The sequence below is a fragment of the Lolium rigidum genome, chromosome 4 (assembly GCF_022539505.1).
Source record: "Lolium rigidum isolate FL_2022 chromosome 4, APGP_CSIRO_Lrig_0.1, whole genome shotgun sequence".
Lineage (NCBI taxonomy): Eukaryota > Viridiplantae > Streptophyta > Magnoliopsida > Poales > Poaceae > Lolium > Lolium rigidum.
Genome location: NC_061511.1, coordinates 177,056,814 through 177,065,604, shown reverse-complemented (window position 1 = coordinate 177,065,604; position 8,791 = coordinate 177,056,814).

The window sequence follows — 8,791 nt, the reverse complement described above, 5'->3', positions numbered from 1 at the left end:
CAAAAACAGGATCTTCCTTTGGTGGTGGTGTTTGATACGTCTCCGACGTATCGATAATTTCTTATGTTCCATGCCACATTATTGATGATACCTACATGTTTTATACACATTATATGTCGTATTTATGCATTTTCCGGCACTAACCTATTAACAAGATGCCGAAGAGCCGCTTGCTATTTTCTCGTTGTTTTTGGTTTCAGAAATCCTACAAAGGAAATATTCTCGGAATTGGACGAAATCAACGCCTAGGGTCCTATTTTTGCACGAAGCTTCCGTAAGACCGAGGGGAAAGGAAGTGGGCCACGAGGCGCCGCCACAACAGGCGGCGCGGCCCAGCCCTTGGCCGCGCGGCCCCGTGTGTGGGGCCCTCGTGTGGCCCCCGCGTTGCCCCTTCCGCCTACTTAAAGCCTCTTCGTCGCGAAACCCCCGCATGCGAGAGCCACGATACGGAAAACCTTACCGAGACGCCGCCGCCGCCAATCCCATCTCGGGGATTCTGGAGATCGCTCTCCGGCACCCTGCCGAGAGGGGAATCATCTCCCGGAGGACTCTTCACCGCCATGGTCGCCTCCGGAGTGATGAGTGAGTAGTTCACCCTCGGACTATGGGTCCATAGCAGTAGCTAGATGGTTGTCTTCTCCTCATGTGCTTCATTGTCGGATCTTGTGAGCTGCCTAACATGATCAAGATCATCTATCTCGTAATTCTATATGTTGTGTTTGTCGGGATCCGATGGATAGAGAATACTATGTTATGTTGATTATCAATCTATTACCTATGTGTTGTTTATGATCTTGCATGCTCTTCGTTATTAGTAGAGGCTCGGCCAAGTTTTTACTCTTAACTCCAAGAGGGAGTATTTATGCTCGGTAGTGGGTTCATGCCTCCATTAAACTGGGACAAAGGATGTAAAGTTCTAAGGTTGTGGATGTGTTGTTGCCACTAGGGATAAAACATTGATGCTATGTCCGAGGATGTAGTTATTGATTACATTACGCACCATACTTAATGCAATTGTCCGTTGTTTTGCAACTTAATACCGGAAGGGGTTCGGATGATAACCTCGAAGGTGGACTTTTTAGGCATAGATGCATGCTGGATAGCCGTCTATGTACTTTGTCGTAATGCCCAATTAAATCTCACAATACTCATCATATCATGTATGTGCATGGTCATTCCCTCTCTATTTGTCAATTGCCCGACTGTAATTTGTTCACCCAACATGCTATTTATCTTATGGGAGATACACCTCTAGTGAACTGTGGACCCCGGTCCATTCTTTACATCTGAAATACAAATCGCCGCTATTGTTCTTTACCGTTCTTGCAAACAATCATCATCCACACTATACATCTAATCCTTTGTTACAAGCAAGTCGGTGAGATTGACAACCTCACTGCTTTCGTTGGGGCAAAGTACTTTGGTTGTGTTGTGCAGGTTCCACGTTGGCGCCGAATCCCCGGTGTTGCGCCGCACTACATCCCGCCGCCATCAACCTTCAACGTGCTTCTTGGCTCCTACTGGTTCGATAAACCTTGGTTTCTTACTGAGGGAAAACTTGCCGCTGTACGCATCACACCTTCCTCTTGGGGTTCCCAACGGACGTGTGCTGTACGCGTATCAGTGTTGTACCTAAATCTTCAACTGGCAAGTCATGTTTAAGAATAGGTTGACGAAGAAAAATTTCATCAAGCTCATTTCTTTCTTCCCTAAAGACTTCACTCTCACTATCCTCTAAATGTTGCTGCAAAGGATTATTAGGAGCAAGAGCAATAGACACACACTGTTCAACTCTAAAATCATTATTAGGCAAATCAGCTTTATAAGGAGTTTTGGCAAATTTAGATAAATTAAACTCGTAAGATTCACCAGCAAATTTAGTCATAATTTTTTCCTTCTTGCAATCTATAACAGCTCCACAAGTATTTAGGAAAGGTCTACCAAAAATAATAGGACAATACTTACTAGCAGCAGAACCAAGTACCAAAAAGTCAGCAGGATATTTAATCTTACCACATAGAACTTCCACGTCTCGAACAATACCAATAGGAGAGATAGTTTCTCTATTAGCTAGCCGAATGACCACATCAATATCTTCAAGTTCACAAGAACCAATTTCATGCATGATCTCTGTATAAAGCTCATAAGGAATGGCACTAATACTTGCACCAATGTCACATAAACCATAATAACAATGATCACCAATTCTAACAGAGAGCATAGGAACACTGGCTTTCCTAGACTTATTAGGATGCGAAACAATATTAGAAGCATCTTCACAATAAAATAATATGACCATCTTCTACATTTTCAGTCACAAGATCTTTAATTATTGCAACAGCAGGTTCAACCTTTATTTGTTCTTCAGGTTCTATAGGTTTCTTTGCACTTTTATTAACCGCACTAGATATAATAGAGTACTCCTTCATTTTAGCAGGGAAAGAAGTTTTTTCAATATAAGCTTCAGGAAGAATATGATCAACAGTTTCAATTATAGCACATTTATTTATAGATGAATCAATTTTATCTTTATATGGTTCATGATACTTATCAAAATTCTTCCTAGGCAATTCAAAGTGAGAGGCAAAAGCTTTATAAAAGTTTGCAGCGACTTGAGAATCAAGACCATAAGTAGCACTCATATTACGAAATTTATCAGTATCCATAAAAACTTCAATGCATTTATAATCATAGTTTATACCCGACTCTCTATCTTTGTCGTTCTCCCATCCTTCAGTATTCTCCTGGATCCGATCAAGAAGGTCCCTTTTAAACTCTTCTTTGTTGCTTGTAAATAATCCAGAACAAGAAGTATCCAGCAAAGTCTTATCTTGAAAAGACAATCTTGCATAGAAATTATCAATAATAATATTACCAGGAAGCTCATGAATGGGGCATTTGAGCATTAAAGACTTCAATCTCCCCCAAGCTTGGGCAATACTCTCTCCATCATGAGGCCAGAAATTATATATGCGGTTCCGATCTTTGTGAATTTCACTTGGAGGATAGAATATGGAATAAAATAAAGGCACAATGTCCTCCCAATCAAGAGAATCCCTATTCTTCAGCAATTTATACCAGTGCGCTGCTTTACCAGATAGCGATATAGAGAATAGTTTCTTCCTAACTTCATCCATAGCGATACCTCGCACATTTGAATAACCCGCATAATTCATGTAAAAACAAGAATGAAAACCAGGATGGACATTTCCATCCCCTTCATAGCGGTTATCCACAACACGTTCAATAATTTCCATAGGTATTTTGTATGGAACCTCTTTCTCACCTGGCGCCTCATCCACTACCTTTGCAGTAGTAGTAGATTTTCCAAAGAGGAATTCAAGAGAAGACCCCTCCATAATGAATTATTGCAGCAGGTGATACGTCTCCGACGTATCGATATTTTATAATGTTCCATGCCACATTATTGATGATATCTACATGTTTTGTACACATTATATGTCATATTTATGCGTTTTCCGGAACTAACCTATTGACGAGATGCCGAAGGGCCAGCTCCTGTTTTCTCGCCGTTTTTGGTTCCGAAATCCTAGTAAGGAAATATTCTCGAATCGGACGAAATCAAGGCCCAAAGCATCCTATTTTTCCACGAAGCTTCCGAACACCCGAGAGTCGCGCAGGGGGGCCACCGGGCCCCTGCATGACAGGGTGGCGCGGCCTAGGGGGCGCGCCCCCTAGTGTGTCACCGCCTCGTCGCCTCTCCGACTCCGCCTCTTCGCCTATAAAAATGTCCCCGACCTAAAACTTCGAGACGAAAAGCCACGGCACGATAAACCTTCCAGAGCCGCCGCCATCGCGAAGCCAAGATCTGGGGGACAGGAGTCTCTGTTCCGGCACGCCGCCGGGACGGGGAAGTGCCCCCGGAAGGCTCCTCCATCGACACCACCGCCACCTTCATCAACGCTGCTGTCTCCCATGAGGAGGGAGTAGTTCTCCGTCGAGGCTCGGGGCTGTACCGGTAGCTATGTGGTTAATCTCTCTCCTATGTGCTTCAATACAATAATCTCATGAGCTGCCTTACATGATTGAGATTCATATGATGATGCTTGTAATCTAGATGTCATTGTGCTAGTCAAGTGGATTTTACTTATGTGATCTCCGGAGACTCCTTGTCCCACGTGTGTAAAGGTGACAGTGTGTGCACCGTGTGGGTATCTTAGGCTATATTTCACAGAATACTTATTCACTGTTATGATGGCATAATGAAGTGCTTATTTATATCTCTTTATGATTGCAATGTGTTTTGTATCACAATTTATCTGTGTGCTACTCTAGTGATGTTATTAAAGTAGTTTATTCCTCCTGCACGGTGTAATGGTGACAGTGTGTGCATCGTGTAGTACTTAGCGTAGGCTATGATTGTGATCTCTTGTAGATTATGAAGTTAACTATTGCTATGATGGTATTGATGTGATCTATGCCTCCTTTCGTAGTGTGAAGGTGACAGTGTGCATGCTATGTTAGTACTTGGTTTGGTTATGTTGATCCGTTATGCACTCTAAGGTTATTTAAACATGAACATTGAATATTGTGGAGCTTGTTAACTCCGACATTGAGGGTTCGTGTAATCCTACACGCTAGTGGTGTTCATCATCCAACAAGAGGGTGTAGAGTCTAGCATCTATCTATTTATTCTGTTATGTGATCAATGTTGAGAGTGTCCACTAGTGAAAGTATGATCCCTAGGCCTTGTCCCTAAATACCGTTATCGCCGCTTGTTTATCGTTTTATCGCATTTATACTCGCCCGCAATATTACCACCATCAACCAGCTCCGGACAAGCAAAGCACTTTTCTCGGTGCCGTTGCTACTGCTCGCATTTATTCATACCACCCGTATTTCACTATCTCTTCACCGAACTAGTGCACCTATTAGGTGTGTTGGGGACACAAGAGACTTCTTGCTTTGTGGTTGCAGGGTTGCATGAGAGGGATATCTTTGACCTCTTCCTCCCTGAGTTCGATAAACCTTGGGTGATCCACTTAAGGGAAACTTGCTACTGTTCTACCAACATCTGCTCTTGGAGGCCCAACACTGTCTACAAGAATAGAAGCTCCCGTAGACATCAAGCTATTTTCTAGCGCCGTTGCCGGGGAGGAAAGGTAAAAGGCTCTCATACTCCGGTCCCAGGTAAAGTACTTTTCTGGCGCCGTTGTGTGTGTGCTCGAAGCTATTTCCTTTAGATCCCGCAATTGCATCTTTTTGTTTCTTGTTTACACTAGTTTGGCATAATGGACAACAATGAGCTTCTTATTCTATTTCCTGATTTAAGACATGGATGGTTTGATGCGAAAATTAAAAAACCCATGGAACATATTAGCATGAATACTTTGAATACCATTGTTGCTAATGATATGGAAAATTCTAAGCTTGGGGAAGCTGGTTTTGATGAGCATGATCTTTTTAGTCCCCCAAGCATTGAGGAGAAAATTTACTTTGATGATACTTTGCCTCCCATATATGATGATTATAATGATAGTAGTCTTTTGATGCCACCTGTTATGGAGGATAAATTTAATTATGATTACAATATGCCTCCTATATTTGATGATAGCTACTTTGTTGAATTTGCTCCCACTATTACTAATAAAATTGATTATGCCTATGTGGAGAGTAATAATTTTATGCATGAGACTCATGATAAGAATGCTTTATGTGATAGTTATATTGTTGAGTTTGCTCATGATGCTACTGAAAGTTATTATGAGAGAGGAAAATATGGTTGTAGAAATTTTCATGTTACTAAAATGCCTCTCTATGTGCTGAAATTTTTGAAGCTACACTTGTTTTATCTTCCTATGCTTGTCACTTTGCTCTTCATGAACTTGTTTATTTACAAGATTCCTATGCATAGGAAGCATGTTAGACTTAAATGTGTTTTGAATTTGCCTCTTGATGCTCTCTTTTGCTTCAAATACTATTTCTTGCGAGTGCATCATTAAAACCGCTCGAGCCCATCTTAATGACTATAAAGAAAGAACTTCTTGGGAGATAACCCATGTGTTTATTTTGCTACAGTACTTTTATTTTGTATTTGTGTCTTCGAAGTTGTTACTACTGTAGCAACCTCTCCTTATCTTAGTTTTGTTGCATTGTTGTGCCAAGTAAAGTCTTTGATAGTAAGGTTCATACTAGATTTGGATTACTGCGCAGAAACGTATTTTTTGCCGTCACGAATCTGGGCCTAATTCTCTGTAGGCAACTCAGAAAATTATGCCAATTTACGTGAGTGATCCTCAGATATGTACGCAACTTTCATTCAATTTGGGCATTTTCATTTGAGCAAGTCTGGTGCCTCGATAAAATCCATCTTTATGGACTGTTCTGTTTTGACAGATTCTGCCTTTTATTTCGCATTGCCTCTTTTGCTATGATGGATGAATTTCTTTGTTCCATTAATGTCCAAGTAGCTTTATGCAATGTCCAGAAGTGTTAAGAATGATTGTGTCACCTCTGAACATGTTAATTTTTATTGTACACTAACCCTCTAATGAGTTATTTCGAGTTTGGTGTGGAGGAAGTTTTCAAGGATCAAGAGAGGAGAATGATGCAATATGATCAAGGAGAGTGAAAGCTCTAAGCTTGGGGATGCCCCCGTGGTTCACCCCTGCATATTCTAAGAAGACTCAAGCGTCTAAGCTTGGGGATGCCCAAGGCATCCCCTTCTTCATCGACAATATTATCAGGTTCCTCCCCTGAAACTATATTTTTATTCCATCACATCTTATGTACTTTGCTTGGAGCGTCGGTTTGTTTTTGTTTTTTTTGTTTTGTTTGAATAAAATGGATGCTAGCATTCATTGTGTGGGAGAGAGACACGCTCCGCTGTTGCATATGGACAAATATGTCCTTAGGCTTTACTCATAGTATTCATGGCGAAGGTTGAATCTTCTTCGTTAAATTGTTATATGGTTGGAATTGGGAAATGATACATGTAGTAATTCTAAAATGTCTTGAATAATTTGATACTTGGCAATTGTTGTGCTCATGTTTAAGCTCTTGCATCATATACTTTGCACCCATTAATGAAGAAACACCTAGAGCTTGCTATATTTGGTTTGCATATTTGGTCTCTCTAAAGTCTAGATAATTTCTAGTATTGAGTTTTGAACAACAAGGAAGACGGTGTAGAGTCTTATAATGTTTACAATATGTCTTTTATGTGAGTTTTGCTGCGCCGGTTCATCCTTGTGTTTGTTTCAAATAACCTTGCTAGCCTAAACCTTGTATCGAGAGGGAATACTTCTCATGCATCCAAAATCCTTGAGCCAACCACTATGCCATTTGTGTCCACCATACCTACCTACTACATGGTATTTCTCCGCCATTCCAAAGTAAATTGCTTGAGTGCTACCTTTAAAATTTCCATTCTTTACCTTTACAATATATAGCTCATGGGACAAATAGCTTAAAAACTATTGTGGTATTGAATATGTACTTATGCACTTTATCTCTTATTAAGTTGCTTGTTGTGCGATAACCACGGCTGCGACTCCGATGGTTGCGCGATGTGATTCAACAAAAACAATTTTCAAAAAGAAAACTACTGATACCAGGATTTTAATTTATATGAGACTCACGGATTTGAAGATAGCTAAAACTAGATTCAAATTTAAAATTAAACTTACAGATTCGAAAATTCTATAATTAGAAAAACTAGTACCAATACATAGATCTTTTAATTACGAATTCAAAGCAAGAAATAAAATCTAAAACGGAGCTCTAGATTTAAAGATATAAAATTTTGAAGTTTTCACCAGAGCATGAGCTAGCTCATTGGAACTGATCGATTGGATCGTGGCATTACAGGCGAGAAAAAAAAAAACATTGCACGACATGTGCACCGATTCTCTGATACGTATAAATAAAGCTAGCTCTATACGGAGTGTTACCAGGTGACGGTGGACGACGGAGGAGATGGTCGCGGCGGTCGTGCAAGCTTGGAATTAACAACAGGAGAGAGGAAGTGTTAGAAGCTGGTGTAGTCGACTCGTCTTCAAACCTTCAACTCCGGCGAGATCTATTTGGTGGTAGAGGACATCGGGATTGAGCGATTTCGGGAAAAACGGAACGGGGAGGCGGAGGCGGTATTTATGGTGAGATTTTCGTGGAGTAGGGGTCACGAATTTGAACAGAATCGTTGTGATTTTCTGAGGATTTGAGTCGGTTCAGCCGTCGCGTGTTAATATGGAACTCAGACAGAGGTTGAAGACGATACGCAGGGTCCGGCTGGCAGGAAAAAGAAACAAAAGAGAACGGCAGTTTGCTTTCGCTGCGCTGCCTAGCTGGGCCGGTCTAGGCCGATGCGGCTCTTCCGCGCGTGTGCGTGGGATGGACCTGGTGAGGCCGTTTCAGGTGCACGTATGTCACGTTCCATCCTTCCCTCTTATTCAAATGTTTCTAACTCTAAACTGGATCAAACAAAACTGTTAGATTTTCATAATTCAAAAAAAATAGTGATTTAAGATAATTATGAACATATTTCCTGTTCAATATAATTTAAAATTATTTTGCATTTTCTAAGTGCTACTTTATAACTTCTTCTCTCTATTCTTTCCTTTTTTATCTCTCTTTCCCTTCACTCCAACTTCCTCCTCTCTTTTCATTCAAAATTTCAATCAAAGTCAAACAATTCAATCAATTTAATAAAAAAAAATTACATTCCAAAATTAGGAAAATTTTGGGATGTTACAGACTACCACCCTTAAAAGAAATCTCGTCCTCGAGATTCGAGAAGGCTAGAAAGAAAAGGTTTGGGATAGACTAGGTT